We start from the raw sequence: 18,153 nt of genomic DNA on the forward strand, positions 1-18,153 counted from the left end.
ATAGGATGACGATTCAGTTGCTACCTAAGAGGTAACTATCTTGCATATGTCTCTTACTTGTATGTTCGACTTAGAATATTTTTTATACACGTCACTAATTGGATGAGTATTCAGATGGCTACCTTTATATGTACATATACTTGCATATGTCTCTTACTTGTATGTTCGGACTTAGAATATTTTTATACACGTCACTAATAGGATGACGATTCAGTTGGCTACCTTAAGAGGTACATATACTTGCATATGTCTCTTACTTGTATGTTCGGACTTAGAATATTTTTATACACGTCACTAATAGGATGACGATTCAGTTGGCTACCTTAAGAGGTACATATACTTGCATATGTCTCTTATTTTGCATGTTCGGACTTAGAATATTTTTATACGCGTCACTAATAGATGACGATTCAGTTTGGCTACCTTAAGAGGTACATATACTTGCATATGTCTCTTATTTGCATGTTCGGACTTAGAATATTTGTATACGCGTCACTAATAGGATGACGATTCAGTTGGCTACCTTAAGAGGTACATATACTTGCATATGTCTCTTACTTGTGTTCGGACTTAGAATATTTGTATACACGTCACTAATAGGATGACGATTCAGTTGGCTACCTTAAGAAGTACATATACTTGCATATGTCTCTTATTTGCATGTTCGGACTTAGAATATTTTTATACGCGTCACTAATAGTGACGATACATATGGCTACCATTGTTAAATATATTTAAATAAAATTTATTTAAATATAATTATTATTTTTATATATATATATTTTATATATATATATATTCTGACTTAAAAAAGCCAAACAAAATAAACACAATTAAATTTATGTTTATTATCGAATCATCAAGCAAAGGATAAGCTTCAGTGGATCGCAGTATGGCAGCTGCTCAACCACTTACAACACCTTGCCTGTTACAAAAGTCGTTTACAATTGATTCTAGGCTTTGTCATTGTATTAAATAATGCTTTTATATGTAACTAGCGCGGCATCAGGTGATCGAAGATCCTCCCAATTTACTATGTTACAAATTACATTGGCATCACATCCATTGTCGTTTATAAAGTAAATTATAAACTTTAAATGGTTTAGAAGCCATACAATGCAAATTGCCCCTTATTTATCATTGCAGTCCAGCACGGATACGACCTTAGAGGCGTTCAGGCATAATCCAACGGACGTAGCGTCATACCACTGTTCGCTCGAACAAGTATTGTGCCATTGGTCCGTACCTGCGGTTCCTCTCGTACTACGCAGGAATGCTGTCGCAACAACGTTTTGTCATTAGTAGGGTAAAACTAACCTGTCTCACGACGGTCTAAACCCAGCTCACGTTCCCTTGCATGGGTGAACAATCCAACGCTTGGTGAATTTTGCTTCACAATGATAGGAAGAGCCGACATCGAAGGATCAAAAAGCGACGTCGCTATGAACGCTTGGCCGCCACAAGCCAGTTATCCCTATGGTAACTTTTCTGACACCTCTTGTTAAAAACTCTTTAAACCAAAAGGATCGATAGGCCGAGCTTTTGCTGTCCCTGTGTGTACTGAACACCGAGATCAAGTCAGCATTTGCCCTTTTGCTCTATGTGTGGTTTCTGTCCGCACTGAGCTGGCCTTGGGACACCTCCGTTATTATTTGAGAGATGTACCGCCCCAGTCAAACTCCCTACCTGGCAATGTCCTTGAATTGGATCATACCTGAGTAATTGGAGTTATACCAAATTTTCAAATCAAAAATACATAAATGCACCGTTTTATTAAAGAATTTGTTTGCGATTATATAACAAACTCGTGATACTTTGATCAAGAAGCTTGCATCAAAACCCAATACCATAAGATATAATAAATATATCCGTATAATGGCTAGGAAATGATACACGTTCCATTTAATCAAGTAAGTAAGGAAACAATAAGAGTAGTGGTATTTCATTGACGATACCAACCGAAGTCTAATATCTCCCACTTATTCTACACCTCTTATGTCTCCTTACACTGCCAGATTAGAGTCAAGCTCAAAAGGGTCTTCTTTCCCCGCTAATTATTCCAAGCCCGTTCCCTTGGCTGTGGTTTCGCTAGATAGTAGATAGGGACAGTAGGAATCTCGTTAATCCATTCATGCGCGTCACTAATTAGATGACGAGGCATTTGGCTACCTTAAGAGAGTCATAGTTACTCCCGCCGTTGACCCGCGCTTACTTGAATTTCTTCACTTTGACATTCAGAGCACTGGGCAGAAATCACATTGTGTCAACACCCGCTAGGGCCATCACAATGCTTTGTTTTAATTAGACAGTCGGATTCCCCAAGTCCGTGCCAGTTCTGAATTGATTGTTAATTGATAATCGTTATAATTAATAAGAACTAATTGGTTTGACCCAATTAGTATTCTTAAAAATTTTAGCAAGAAAGTTCCACAATTGGCTACGTAACTAACTATCCGGGGAACAAGTAACTAACATAAATGCTAGAAACTCTATTTACCCAGAACGAGCACATAAACCATGTTATTGTTTCCCAATCAAGCCCGACTATCTCAATCTTCAGAGCCAATCCTTATCCCGAAGTTACGGATCTAATTTGCCGACTTCCCTTACCTACATTATTCTATCGACTAGAGACTCTTCACCTTGGAGACCAGCTGCGGATATTGGTACGGCCTGTTGAGAAGTTTGCGTGTCCCCACCATAAATTTTCAAGGTCCGAGGAGAAAATATCGACACAACAGTATATGTCATGCTCTTCTAGCCCATCTACCATATCTCTCTGCGAAAGACTTCCATGGTAGTACGGCTATAAAACAGAAAAGAAAACTCTTCCGATATCTCTCGACGGCTTCTTTATGGTCGTTCCTGTTGCCAGGATGAGCACGAGGCCCATATTTAATAACAAACGGATACTCAACAGGTTACGGAATTGGAACCGTATTCCCTTTCGTTCAAAATTATTCAAGTATATTATATTAGCTTGATTTGTATATATTGCGTTTTTGGTTTTACTTGAAAATTTTCGGCTTTCGCCTTGAACTTAGGACCGACTAACTCGTGATCAACCACTGTTCACACGAAACCCTTCTCCACTTCAGTCCTCCAAGGTCTCATTCGATTATTTGCTACTACCACCAAGATCTGTACCAATGGCAGCTCCATGCAGGCTTACGCCAAACACTTCTACGCATACCATTGTACCTTCCTACTCACTAAAGTTTCAAAATTTATATCACAAGTAATATAAATCATCTACTTTAGCGGTAATGTATAGGTATACAACTTAAGCGCCATCCATTTTAAGGGCTAGTTGCTTCGGCAGGTGAGTTGTTACACACTCCTTAGCGGATTTCGACTTCCATGATCACCGTCCTGCTGTTTTAAGCAACCAACGCCTTTCATGGTATCTGCATGAGTTGTTAATTTGGGCACCGTAACATTACGTTTGGTTCATCCCACAGCGCCAGTTCTGCTTACCAAAAGTGGCCCACTGGGCACATTATATCATAACCTTAAACTTCATATCAAGAAAGTTAAGGTTCTTACCCATTTAAAGTTTGAGAATAGGTTAAGATCGTTTCGACCCTAAGGCCTCTAATCATTCGCTTTACCAGATAAGATTATTTTATATAATATTAAAATGCACCAGCTATCCTGAGGGAAACTTCGGAAGGAACCAGCTACTAGATGGTTCGATTGGTCTTTCGCCCCTATACTCAATTCTGACAATCGATTTGCACGTCAGAACTGTTTCGGTCTTCCATCAGGGTTTCCCCTGACTTCAACCTGATCAAGTATAGTTCACCATCTTTCGGGTCACAGCATATATGCTCAAGGTACGTTCCAGTTAGAGGCATAAATAATATAAATATCATTATACATAACTATATAGAACGCCCCGGGATTGTGTTAATTAGCTATAAATAGTTAAAAAACTAATCCCATTATTAGTCAAGTTAATTACGCTATTAGGTTTATATCCCAATAACTTGCACATATGTTAGACTCCTTGGTCCGTGTTTCAAGACGGGTCCCGAAGGTATCCTGAATCTTTCGCATTGTTAATCCTACAAGTGCATATAATAAACACAAAAATCAATGATAATCATGCCATTATATAATTCCGAAAAATTAACGCACTGTATTCATATAAATCTATCAGCACTTTATCAAATTAATAACATTTATTCTGTGTTAAAATGCAAGCAATTTAATTTGAATAAACTATAAGTTATATTTTATGATAAATTTGGTATGCTAATAGATTACAATGTCCTTATATGGAAAAAATGCACACTATTATCATAATATTGTTTAAATATTACAATTTTAATGATGAATTTTCCATAACGGATATTCAGGTTCATCGGGCTTAACCTCTAAGCAGTTTCACGTACTGTTTAACTCTCTATTCAGAGTTCTTTTCAACTTTCCCTCACGGTACTTGTTTACTATCGGTCTCATGGTTATATTTAGTTTTAGATGGAGTTTACCACCCACTTAGTGCTGCACTATCAAGCAACACGACTCTTTGGAAACATCATCTAGTAATCATTAACGTTATACGGGCCTGGCACCCTCTATGGGTAAATGGCCTCATTTAAGAAGGACTTAAATCGTTAATTTCTCATACTAGAATATTGACGCTCCATACACTGCATCTCACATTTGCCATATAGACAAAGTGACTTAGTGCTGAACTGATTTCTTTTCGCTCGCCGCTACTAAGAAAATCCTTGTTAGTTTCTTTTCCTCCCCTAATTAATATGCTTAAATTCAGGGGGTAGTCCCATATGAGTTGAGGTTGTATATAACTTTTATTTGCAATTAATTCTTTATATATAATGATAAAACATTTTATTAAATTCGTTTAAAGCTGACGTATATATATATTAATGGCATTTATTTGTAACGAATTAACGAAGAATAATAATATTGTCAACGTTTTTCATATTTCAAATCATTAATAAGAGACAATTCTAGATAATATTTTATGCTAGACATTTCTCAGTATTATTTGATTGAAAAAGAAAATATTCCTCTTCGTTTTTCTCAAAGTTTAATTACTATTGTGAGATAATGTTTTTCATATATTTGTTAATATTATGAATAAAATAATTAAATTATTTTTATCCAATAATATACCATATGCTTATAAAATTTTATTATAAAATTTGTATAAACAACTTAATTAGCATAGTCTTACAACCCTCAACCATATGTAGTCCAAGCAGCACTATAAAATTAATTAAAGTACATAACAGCATGGACTGCGATATGCGTTCAAAATGTCGATGTTCATGTGTCCTGCAGTTCACACGATGACGCACAGTTTGCTGCGTTCTTCATCGACCCATGAGCCGAGTGATCCACCGCTTAGAGTTTTATAATATTGGTTTTAAATTTGGTCAAATATGTTTTTATTGAAAGAAATTAAAAATACACCATTTTACTGGCATATATCAATTCCTTCAATAAATGTATTTATATACCTAAAATAAATGCTGCGAAATGTCTTAGTTTTATATAAACAATATATATCAAAGTATTATTTGTAATGGCATTTGTTTGTTAATATATATTGATAATTTTATATAAAACATTAACCTGAAACCAGGTACAACATTGTATATTTTAGGTTGTTGCATTATCCAATGTATGATCATCATCAAATTAGTTGGCCAATACATCTCGCAACGCGTGTATATTATGGTCCATATACACACAAAAGTTTATAATAAATATATAAAATATATTTTATTATATTAATAATTCGATTTGCTTGTTCGAATTTTATGTTTGTTTCTATTTAATTTATTTGTAATAATATTATATTATTACAATATTTCGATTTGCTTGTTCGAAATTTATTTGATCTTTTACTTTTAAGATCATATTTTTGGTATAATTATTATTATAATTATTATGTATATATATATATATATTGGTAATTTGTATTAAATTTGTATTAACAAATTTTTTTATTAACGGTAAGGATATTATACAATAATGATCCTTCCGCAGGTTCACCTACGGAAACCTTGTTACGACTTTTACTTCCTCTAAATAATCAAGTTCGGTCAACTTTTGCGAAACAACCGTAACACACAAGGCGTCACAGTGATCACGTCCGGAGACCTCACTAAATAATTCAATCGGTAGTAGCGACGGGCGGTGTGTACAAAGGGCAGGGACGTAATCAATGCGAGTTAATGACTCACACTTACTGGGAATTCCAAGTTCATGTGAACAGTTTCAGTTCACAATCCCAAGCATGAAAGTGGTTCAGCGGTTTACCCGGACCTCTCGGTCTAGGAAATACACGTTGATACTTTCATTGTAGCGCGCGTGCAGCCCAGGACATCTAAGGGCATCACAGACCTGTTATTGCTCAATCTCATTATTGCTAGACGCAATTTGTCCATTTAAGAAGCTAGTGTCCTTATAATGGGACAAACCAACAGGTACGGCTCCACTTATATAAACACATTCAAACACAATAAACATTTTACTGCCACCATGAATGAAGGCTATATAAGCTTCAACACCATAATCCTGAAGATATCTATTTAATATATTTGAGTCTCGTTCGTTATCGGAATTAACCAGACAAATCACTCCACGAACTAAGAACGGCCATGCACCACCACCCATAGATTCGAGAAAGAGCTATCAATCTGTCTTACACACTTATGTTCGGACCTGGTAAGTTTTCCCGTGTTGAGTCAAATTAAGCCGCAGGCTCCACTCCTGGTGGTGCCCTTCCGTCAATTCCTTTAAGTTTCAGCTTTGCAACCATACTTCCCCCGGAGCCCAAAAGCTTTGGTTTCCCGGGAAGCGACTGAGAGAGCCATAAAAGTAGCTACACCCAATTGCTAGCTGGCATCGTTTATGGTTAGAACTAGGGCGGTATCTGATCGCCTTCGAACCTCTAACTTTCGTTCTTGATTAATGAAAACATCTTTGGCAAATGCTTTCGCTTAAGTTAGTCTTACGACGGTCCAAGAATTTCACCTCTCGCGTCGTAATACTAATGCCCCCAAACTGCTTCTATTAATCATTACCTCTTGATCTGAAAACCAATGAAAGCAGAACAGAGGTCTTATTTCATTATCCCATGCACAGAATATTCAGGCATTTGAAGCCTGCTTTAAGCACTCTAATTTGTTCAAAGTAATTGTACCGGCCCACAATAACACTCGTTTAAGAGCACTAATGCAGGTTTTTAAATAGGAGGAACATATGAAAAAATACAAGTATTTAAACACATATAAGAACTCCACCGGTAATACGCTTACATACATAAAGGTATAGTACTAACCACAATTGTAAGTTGTACTACCCGTATGAAGCACAAGTTCAACTACGAACGTTTTAACCGCAACAACTTTAATATACGCTATTGGAGCTGGAATTACCGCGGCTGCTGGCACCAGACTTGCCCTCCAATTGGTCCTTGTTAAAGGATTTAAAGTGTACTCATTCCAATTACAGGGCCTCGGATATGAGTCCTGTATTGTTATTTTTCGTCACTACCTCCCCGAGCTGGGAGTGGGTAATTTACGCGCCTGCTGCCTTCCTTAGATGTGGTAGCCGTTTCTCAGGCTCCCTCTCCGGAATCGAACCCTGATTCCCCGTTACCCGTTGCAACCATGGTAGTCCTAGATACTACCATCAAAAGTTGATAGGGCAGACATTTGAAAGATCTGTCGTCGGTACAAGACCATACGATCTGCATGTTATCTAGAGTTCAACCAATATAACGATCTTGCGATCGCTTGGTTTTAGCCTAATAAAAGCACATGTCCCATAAGGTTCATGTTTTAATTGCATGTATTAGCTCTAGAATTACCACAGTTATCCAAGTAACTGTTAACGATCTAAGGAACCATAACTGATATAATGAGCCTTTTGCGGTTTCACTTTTAATTCGTGTGTACTTAGACATGCATGGCTTAATCTTTGAGACAAGCATATAACTACTGGCAGGATCAACCAGAATAATGTTTTCGTTCATATTTCATTCATATTTTTTGAATAGAAATTAGTAATATAAATATAATAGATTTTATTTCCATTTTATATGTTCGGTTTTTCTTAAATATTGATTTTAATTCAATATTTTTTTTTTGCTTTGTGAAATAATTCTATTTTAATTCGAATACGGCCATTTTTATATGGCATTCGTATACGTTCTTTAATTTTTACTTGTTTCGCCACTAATATAACAAGTTTATAATTGATGTTAAAGAAAAAGTACAACTTTTTTATAACACAATTTTCAATATATATTGTTCTTTCTATAAGTTTTTATTATATTATATATACATATTTCATTCTAAAATATCATTTTTGTTCAACATACATAATTATTGTATCCACACATGTACAATTTTTGTTTAACCAATATAAATATTGAGTTAAATCATTTGCATTTTGATGATAAATTTAAAATTTATCTTTTCCATATAACTCTCTGGTAATATATGATATAAAACCGAGCGCATATGAAATTATTTTGATCACTAATATTGCAATTATATTTTATTATAATGCTTTTTGTAAACACATTGTACCGGCAAGCGATACTCTGTGCCCAAACGACAGGGGATATAATAATTTAATATAAATTATCATATATACCTGCCACCAAAGATTAACGATAAAAGTCGGAAACAATTTGTTATTCTATATATAATAGAAACTTGACCTCTGTTTCACCTTATTATCATGGGTTTATAATATTAACCGCGTAGCCAAGTCTTAATTTCATTTAAGAAACAAATTTATACGGATAATATTTTGATTTTAATATATGTTGTTCTATTGATAACAAAAGTATATATTATAATATATTTTGTTCAATAGTAGATGGACTACTTACTGTACCATCCTTATTTTTTATTATTATTGATATACATTATATTGACAACAGCATATGATATTCATATGGTTTGTTCAATAATTAATTGGTGGACAACCACTGACCATCCTATAGTAGTTTTTGGCCACGACGTCTAAATATCGAAATTATTTAATTCCGTTTGCCACCCATACGATAGATATTAACTATCTATAATAATAATGTGTACGCATAAAATATTATATGTATATATATAGACCAACAGACAAGCACTTCACCCTATAGTAGTTTTTGGCCACGACGTCTATATATCGGGCATATTTAATTCTCTTTGCCACCCAACCAAAGATATTCACTTTTTTATATAAAGTATTATTTGATCATATTAATATAACCAATTATTTCTGCCATATTCATATAATTTCTTTATGAATTATTTTTTGGTCATATCCATATAATCTATATGCCGTATCCATATAATGAATACGGCATATCCATACAACTAGCCATATTTGTATGTCAATGTATATTTTATTATACATTTTTTTTCTTTATACATATAATATGGTATTTCCATATCGCTATAATTGAATTATATGTATAAGATATCATTTATATATAGCATTGCCAAAATAATATGATAAACATAAATTTTGAACAATACGGCCGGTCGGCGAGCACTGCCTCCCTATATATGTTTTTGGCCACGACGTCTAAATATTGGGTATTTTTCGTACTGCGGCCCCGGTGTATGTAAATTGGGCATATTTCGTACTGATGCCAACATATCTATATGACTCATTATTTTCTTCCATATCAATATAACTTCTTTTATTTCCATATTCAAGTAATTTCTTTATTTGCCATATCAATATAAAATATTTTTTGGTCATATTTATATAATCTATATGCCGTATCCATATAATGAATACGGCATATCCATACAACTAGCCATATTTGTATGTCAATGTATATTTTATTATACATTTTTTTTCTTTATACATATAATATGGTATTTCCATATCGCTATAATTGAATTATATGTATAAGATATCATTTATATATAGCATTGCCAAAATAATATGATAAACATAAATTTTGAACAATACGGCCGGTCGGCGAGCACTGCCTCCCTATATATGTTTTTGGCCACGACGTCTAAATATTGGGTATTTTTCGTACTGCGGCCCCGGTGTATGTAAATTGGGCATATTTCGTACTGATGCCAACATATCTATATGACTCATTATTTTCTTCCATATCAATATAACTTCTTTTATTTCCATATTCAAGTAATTTCTTTATTTGCCATATCAATATAAAATATTTTTTGGTCATATTTATATAATCTATATGCCGTATCCATATAATGAATACGGCATATCCATACAACTAGCCATATTTGTATGTCAATGTATATTTTATTATACATTTTTTTTCTTTATACATATAATATGGTATTTCCATATCGCTATAATTGAATTATATGTATAAGATATCATTTATATATAGCATTGCCAAAATAATATGATAAACATAAATTTTGAACAATACGGCCGGTCGGCGAGCACTGCCTCCCTATATATGTTTTTGGCCACGACGTCTAAATATTGGGTATTTTTCGTACTGCGGCCCCGGTGTATGTAAATTGGGCATATTTCGTACTGATGCCAACATATCTATATGACTCATTATTTTCTTCCATATCAATATAACTTCTTTTATTTCCATATTCAAGTAATTTCTTTATTTGCCATATCAATATAAAATATTTTTTGGTCATATTTATATAATCTATATGCCGTATCCATATAATGAATACGGCATATCCATACAACTAGCCATATTTGTATGTCAATGTATATTTTATTATACATTTTTTTTCTTTATACATATAATATGGTATTTCCATATCGCTATAATTGAATTATATGTATAAGATATCATTTATATATAGCATTGCCAAAATAATATGATAAACATAAATTTTGAACAATACGGCCGGTCGGCGAGCACTGCCTCCCTATATATGTTTTTGGCCACGACGTCTAAATATTGGGTATTTTTCGTACTGCGGCCCCGGTGTATGTAAATTGGGCATATTTCGTACTGATGCCAACATATCTATATGACTCATTATTTTCTTCCATATCAATATAACTTCTTTTATTTCCATATTCAAGTAATTTCTTTATTTGCCATATCAATATAAAATATTTTTTGGTCATATTTATATAATCTATATGCCGTATCCATATAATGAATACGGCATATCCATACAACTAGCCATATTTGTATGTCAATGTATATTTTATTATACATTTTTTTTCTTTATACATATAATATGGTATTTCCATATCGCTATAATTGAATTATATGTATAAGATATCATTTATATATAGCATTGCCAAAATAATATGAAAAACATAAATTTTGAACAATACACCGGTCGGCGAGCACTGCCTCCCTATATATGTTTTTGGCCACGACGTCTAAATATTGGGTATTTATCGTACTGCGGCTCCGGTGTATGTAAATTGGGCATATTTCGTACTGATGCCACCATATCCATATAACTTATTTTTTGTTCTATATCTATATAATTAATTTTTTCCATACCTATAACTATTAAACTAATTTTTTTCCATATCCATACTTGAACTTATTATTTTTCCCATATCCATATAACTCGTTTTTTCCATATCCACACTAGAATTTAGTATTTATCCCATATCCATATAAATCATTATTTACCATATCAATATAAATAATATTTTTCCATATTCATACTAGAACTTATTATTTCTTTAATATTCATATAACTCAATATTTTTTCATATCCATACTAGAACTTATTCTTTTTCCCATATCCATACTAGAACTTATAAATTTTCCCATATTCATATAACTAATTTTTTTCATATCCATACTAGAACATTATATTTTTGCCATATCTATATAACTCATTTTATTCCATATCCATACTAGAACTTATTATTTCTTTAATATCCATATAACTTAATATTTTTCCATATCCATACCAGAACTTTTTATTTTTCCCATATCCATAGAACTAATTTTTTTCATATCCATACTAGAACCTAATTTTCTTCCTATATCCATATAACTTATTATTTACTATTACAATATAATTAATTTTTTCCATATCCATACTAGAGCTTATTATCTCTTCAATATCCATAAAACTCAATATTTTTTCATATCCATACTAGAACTGATTATTTTTCCCATATCCATACTAGAACTCAGTATTCTTCCCATATCCATACTACAACTTAGTATTTTTCCCATATGCATATAACTCATTATTTAGCATATCAATATAACTAATTTTTTTCCATATCCATACTAGAACTTATTATTTCTTTAATATCCATATAACTCAATATTTTTTTATATCCATACTAGAACTTATTATTTTTCCCATATCCATACTAGAACTTATAAATTTTCCCATATTCATATAACTAATTTTTTTCATATCCATACTAGAACATTAAATTTTTTGCCATATCTATATAACTCATTTATTCCATATCCATACTAGAACTTATTATTTCTTTAATATCCATATAACTCAATATTTTTTCATATCCATACTAGAACTTATCATTTTTCCCATATTCATATAACTCATTTTTCCATATCCATACTAGAACTCTGTATTCTTTTCCATATCCATATAACTCATTTTTTTTTCATATCCATACTAGAACTTATTATTTTTCCCATATCCACATAACTCATTTTTTTCATATCCATACTAGAACTTGTTATTTTTCCCATATCCATATAACTCATTTTTTTTCATATCCATACTAGAACTTAATATTATTTTCATATCCATATAACTCATGTTTGGACTTGGAATATTTTTATACACGTCACTAATAGGATGACGATTCAGTTGGCTACCTTAAGAGGTACATATACTTGCATATGTCTCTTACTTGTATGTTCGGACTTAGAATATTTTTATACACGTCACTAATAGGATGACGATTCAGTTGGCTACCTTAAGAGGTACATATACTTGCATATGTCTCTTATTTGCATGTTCGGACTTAGAATATTTTTATACGCGTCACTAATAGGATGACGATTCAGTTGGCTACCTTAAGAGGTACATATACTTGCATATGTCTCTTACTTGTATGTTCGGACTTAGAATATTTTTATACACGTCACTAATAGGATGACGATTCAGTTGGCTACCTTAAGAGGTACATATACTTGCATATGTCTCTTACTTGTATGTTCGGACTTAGAATATTTTTATACACGTCACTAATAGGATGACGATTCAGTTGGCTACCTTAAGAGGTACATATACTTGCATATGTCTCTTACTTGTATGTTCGGACTTAGAATATTTGTATACACGTCACTAATAGGATGACGATTCAGTTGGCTACCTTAAGAAGTACATATACTTGCATATGTCTCTTATTTGCATGTTCGGACTTAGAATATTTTTATACGCGTCACTAATAGGATGACGATACATATGGCTACCATTGTTAAATATATTTAAATAAAATTTATTTAAATATAATTATTATTTTATATATATATATTTTATATATATATATATATTCTGACTTAAAAAAGCCAAACAAAATAAACACAATTAAATTTATGTTTATTATCGAATCATCAAGCAAAGGATAAGCTTCAGTGGATCGCAGTATGGCAGCTGCTCAACCACTTACAACACCTTGCCTGTTACAAAAGTCGTTTACAATTGATTCTAGGCTTTGTCATTGTATTAAATAATGCTTTTATATGTAACTAGCGCGGCATCAGGTGATCGAAGATCCTCCCAATTTACTATGTTACAAATTACATTGGCATCACATCCATTGTCGTTTATAAAGTAAATTATAAACTTTAAATGGTTTAGAAGCCATACAATGCAAATTGCCCCTTATTTATCATTGCAGTCCAGCACGGATACGACCTTAGAGGCGTTCAGGCATAATCCAACGGACGTAGCGTCATACCACTGTTCGCTCGAACAAGTATTGTGCCATTGGTCCGTACCTGCGGTTCCTCTCGTACTACGCAGGAATGCTGTCGCAACAACGTTTTGTCATTAGTAGGGTAAAACTAACCTGTCTCACGACGGTCTAAACCCAGCTCACGTTCCCTTGCATGGGTGAACAATCCAACGCTTGGTGAATTTTGCTTCACAATGATAGGAAGAGCCGACATCGAAGGATCAAAAAGCGACGTCGCTATGAACGCTTGGCCGCCACAAGCCAGTTATCCCTATGGTAACTTTTCTGACACCTCTTGTTAAAAACTCTTTAAACCAAAAGGATCGATAGGCCGAGCTTTTGCTGTCCCTGTGTGTACTGAACACCGAGATCAAGTCAGCATTTGCCCTTTTGCTCTATGTGTGGTTTCTGTCCGCACTGAGCTGGCCTTGGGACACCTCCGTTATTATTTGAGAGATGTACCGCCCCAGTCAAACTCCCTACCTGGCAATGTCCTTGAATTGGATCATACCTGAGTAATTGGAGTTATACCAAATTTTCAAATCAAAAATACATAAATGCACCGTTTTATTAAAGAATTTGTTTGCGATTATATAACAAACTCGTGATACTTTGATCAAGAAGCTTGCATCAAAACCCAATACCATAAGATATAATAAATATATCCGTATAATGGCTAGGAAATGATACACGTTCCATTTAATCAAGTAAGTAAGGAAACAATAAGAGTAGTGGTATTTCATTGACGATACCAAACCGAAGTCTAATATCTCCCACTTATTCTACACCTCTTATGTCTCCTTACACTGCCAGATTAGAGTCAAGCTCAAAAGGGTCTTCTTTCCCCGCTAATTATTCCAAGCCCGTTCCCTTGGCTGTGGTTTCGCTAGATAGTAGATAGGGACAGTAGGAATCTCGTTAATCCATTCATGCGCGTCACTAATTAGATGACGAGGCATTTGGCTACCTTAAGAGAGTCATAGTTACTCCCGCCGTTGACCCGCGCTTACTTGAATTTCTTCACTTTGACATTCAGAGCACTGGGCAGAAATCACATTGTGTCAACACCCGCTAGGGCCATCACAATGCTTTGTTTTAATTAGACAGTCGGATTCCCCAAGTCCGTGCCAGTTCTGAATTGATTGTTAATTGATAATCGTTATAATTAATAAGAACTAATTGGTTTGACCCAATTAGTATTCTTAAAAATTTTAGCAAGAAAGTTCCACAATTGGCTACGTAACTAACTATCCGGGGAACAAGTAACTAACATAAATGCTAGAAACTCTATTTACCCAGAACGAGCACATAAACCATGTTATTGTTTCCCAATCAAGCCCGACTATCTCAATCTTCAGAGCCAATCCTTATCCCGAAGTTACGGATCTAATTTGCCGACTTCCCTTACCTACATTATTCTATCGACTAGAGACTCTTCACCTTGGAGACCAGCTGCGGATATTGGTACGGCCTGTTGAGAAGTTTGCGTGTCCCCACCATAAATTTTCAAGGTCCGAGGAGAAAATATCGACACAACAGTATATGTCATGCTCTTCTAGCCCATCTACCATATCTCTCTGCGAAAGACTTCCATGGTAGTACGGCTATAAAACAGAAAAGAAAACTCTTCCGATATCTCTCGACGGCTTCTTTATGGTCGTTCCTGTTGCCAGGATGAGCACGAGGCCCATATTTAATAACAAACGGATACTCAACAGGTTACGGAATTGGAACCGTATTCCCTTTCGTTCAAAATTATTCAAGTATATTATATTAGCTTGATTTGTATATATTGCGTTTTTGGTTTTACTTGAAAATTTTCGGCTTTCGCCTTGAACTTAGGACCGACTAACTCGTGATCAACCACTGTTCACACGAAACCCTTCTCCACTTCAGTCCTCCAAGGTCTCATTCGATTATTTGCTACTACCACCAAGATCTGTACCAATGGCAGCTCCATGCAGGCTTACGCCAAACACTTCTACGCATACCATTGTACCTTCCTACTCACTAAAGTTTCAAAATTTATATCACAAGTAATATAAATCATCTACTTTAGCGGTAATGTATAGGTATACAACTTAAGCGCCATCCATTTTAAGGGCTAGTTGCTTCGGCAGGTGAGTTGTTACACACTCCTTAGCGGATTTCGACTTCCATGATCACCGTCCTGCTGTTTTAAGCAACCAACGCCTTTCATGGTATCTGCATGAGTTGTTAATTTGGGCACCGTAACATTACGTTTGGTTCATCCCACAGCGCCAGTTCTGCTTACCAAAAGTGGCCCACTGGGCACATTATATCATAACCTTAAACTTCATATCAAGAAAGTTAAGGTTCTTACCCATTTAAAGTTTGAGAATAGGTTAAGATCGTTTCGACCCTAAGGCCTCTAATCATTCGCTTTACCAGATAAGATTATTTTATATAATATTAAAATGCACCAGCTATCCTGAGGGAAACTTCGGAAGGAACCAGCTACTAGATGGTTCGATTGGTCTTTCGCCCCTATACTCAATTCTGACAATCGATTTGCACGTCAGAACTGTTTCGGTCTTCCATCAGGGTTTCCCCTGACTTCAACCTGATCAAGTATAGTTCACCATCTTTCGGGTCACAGCATATATGCTCAAGGTACGTTCCAGTTAGAGGCATAAATAATATAAATATCATTATACATAACTATATAGAACGCCCCGGGATTGTGTTAATTAGCTATAAATAGTTAAAAAACTAATCCCATTATTAGTCAAGTTAATTACGCTATTAGGTTTATATCCCAATAACTTGCACATATGTTAGACTCCTTGGTCCGTGTTTCAAGACGGGTCCCGAAGGTATCCTGAATCTTTCGCATTGTTAATCCTACAAGTGCATATAATAAACACAAAAATCAATGATAATCATGCCATTATATAATTCCGAAAAATTAACGCACTGTATTCATATAAATCTATCAGCACTTTATCAAATTAATAACATTTATTCTGTGTTAAAATGCAAGCAATTTAATTTGAATAAACTATAAGTTATATTTTATGATAAATTTGGTATGCTAATAGATTACAATGTCCTTATATGGAAAAAATGCACACTATTATCATAATATTGTTTAAATATTACAATTTTAATGATGAATTTTCCATAACGGATATTCAGGTTCATCGGGCTTAACCTCTAAGCAGTTTCACGTACTGTTTAACTCTCTATTCAGAGTTCTTTTCAACTTTCCCTCACGGTACTTGTTTACTATCGGTCTCATGGTTATATTTAGTTTTAGATGGAGTTTACCACCCACTTAGTGCTGCACTATCAAGCAACACGACTCTTTGGAAACATCATCTAGTAATCATTAACGTTATACGGGCCTGGCACCCTCTATGGGTAAATGGCCTCATTTAAGAAGGACTTAAATCGTTAATTTCTCATACTAGAATATTGACGCTCCATACACTGCATCTCACATTTGCCATATAGACAAAGTGACTTAGTGCTGAACTGATTTCTTTTCGCTCGCCGCTACTAAGAAAATCCTTGTTAGTTTCTTTTCCTCCCCTAATTAATATGCTTAAATTCAGGGGGTAGTCCCATATGAGTTGAGGTTGTATATAACTTTTATTTGCAATTAATTCTTTATATATAATGATAAAACATTTTATTAAATTCGTTTAAAGCTGACGTATATATATATTAATGGCATTTATTTGTAACGAATTAACGAAGAATAATAATATTGTCAACGTTTTTCATATTTCAAATCATTAATAAGAGACAATTCTAGATAATATTTTATGCTAGACATTTCTCAGTATTATTTGATTGAAAAAGAAAATATTCCTCTTCGTTTTTCTCAAAGTTTAATTACTATTGTGAGATAATGTTTTTCATATATTTGTTAATATTATGAATAAAATAATTAAATTATTTTTATCCAATAATATACCATATGCTTATAAAATTTTATTATAAAATTTGTATAAACAACTTAATTAGCATAGTCTTACAACCCTCAACCATATGTAGTCCAAGCAGCACTATAAAATTAATTAAAGTACATAACAGCATGGACTGCGATATGCGTTCAAAATGTCGATGTTCATGTGTCCTGCAGTTCACACGATGACGCACAGTTTGCTGCGTTCTTCATCGACCCATGAGCCGAGTGATCCACCGCTTAGAGTTTTATAATATTGGTTTTAAATTTGGTCAAATATGTTTTTATTGAAAGAAATTAAAAATACACCATTTTACTGGCATATATCAATTCCT

General features: G+C 33.9%; 5 non-coding genes across 5 annotated transcripts; all 5 read right to left on the minus strand.

The window, feature by feature from the left end:
* Positions 1-851: 851 nt before the first annotated feature.
* LOC138914290 (large subunit ribosomal RNA) lies at positions 852-4,807 on the minus strand. Its single transcript, XR_011420148.1, has one exon. It is a non-coding gene; the product is annotated as a large subunit ribosomal RNA (ribosomal RNA).
* A 398-nt stretch (positions 4,808-5,205) lies between these two features.
* Positions 5,206-5,384, minus strand: LOC138914286 (5.8S ribosomal RNA). The gene has a single exon (XR_011420144.1). It is a non-coding gene; the product is annotated as a 5.8S ribosomal RNA (ribosomal RNA).
* A 623-nt stretch (positions 5,385-6,007) lies between these two features.
* LOC138914297 (small subunit ribosomal RNA) lies at positions 6,008-8,002 on the minus strand. The gene has a single exon (XR_011420155.1). It is a non-coding gene; the product is annotated as a small subunit ribosomal RNA (ribosomal RNA).
* A 5,530-nt stretch (positions 8,003-13,532) lies between these two features.
* LOC138914291 (large subunit ribosomal RNA) lies at positions 13,533-17,489 on the minus strand. Its single transcript, XR_011420149.1, has one exon. It is a non-coding gene; the product is annotated as a large subunit ribosomal RNA (ribosomal RNA).
* A 398-nt stretch (positions 17,490-17,887) lies between these two features.
* LOC138914294 (5.8S ribosomal RNA) lies at positions 17,888-18,066 on the minus strand. Its single transcript, XR_011420152.1, has one exon. It is a non-coding gene; the product is annotated as a 5.8S ribosomal RNA (ribosomal RNA).
* Between the last annotated feature and the right edge of the window lie 87 nt (positions 18,067-18,153).

This window comes from Drosophila takahashii, unplaced genomic scaffold (assembly GCF_030179915.1).
Source record: "Drosophila takahashii strain IR98-3 E-12201 unplaced genomic scaffold, DtakHiC1v2 scaffold_176, whole genome shotgun sequence".
Taxonomy (NCBI): domain Eukaryota; kingdom Metazoa; phylum Arthropoda; class Insecta; order Diptera; family Drosophilidae; genus Drosophila; species Drosophila takahashii.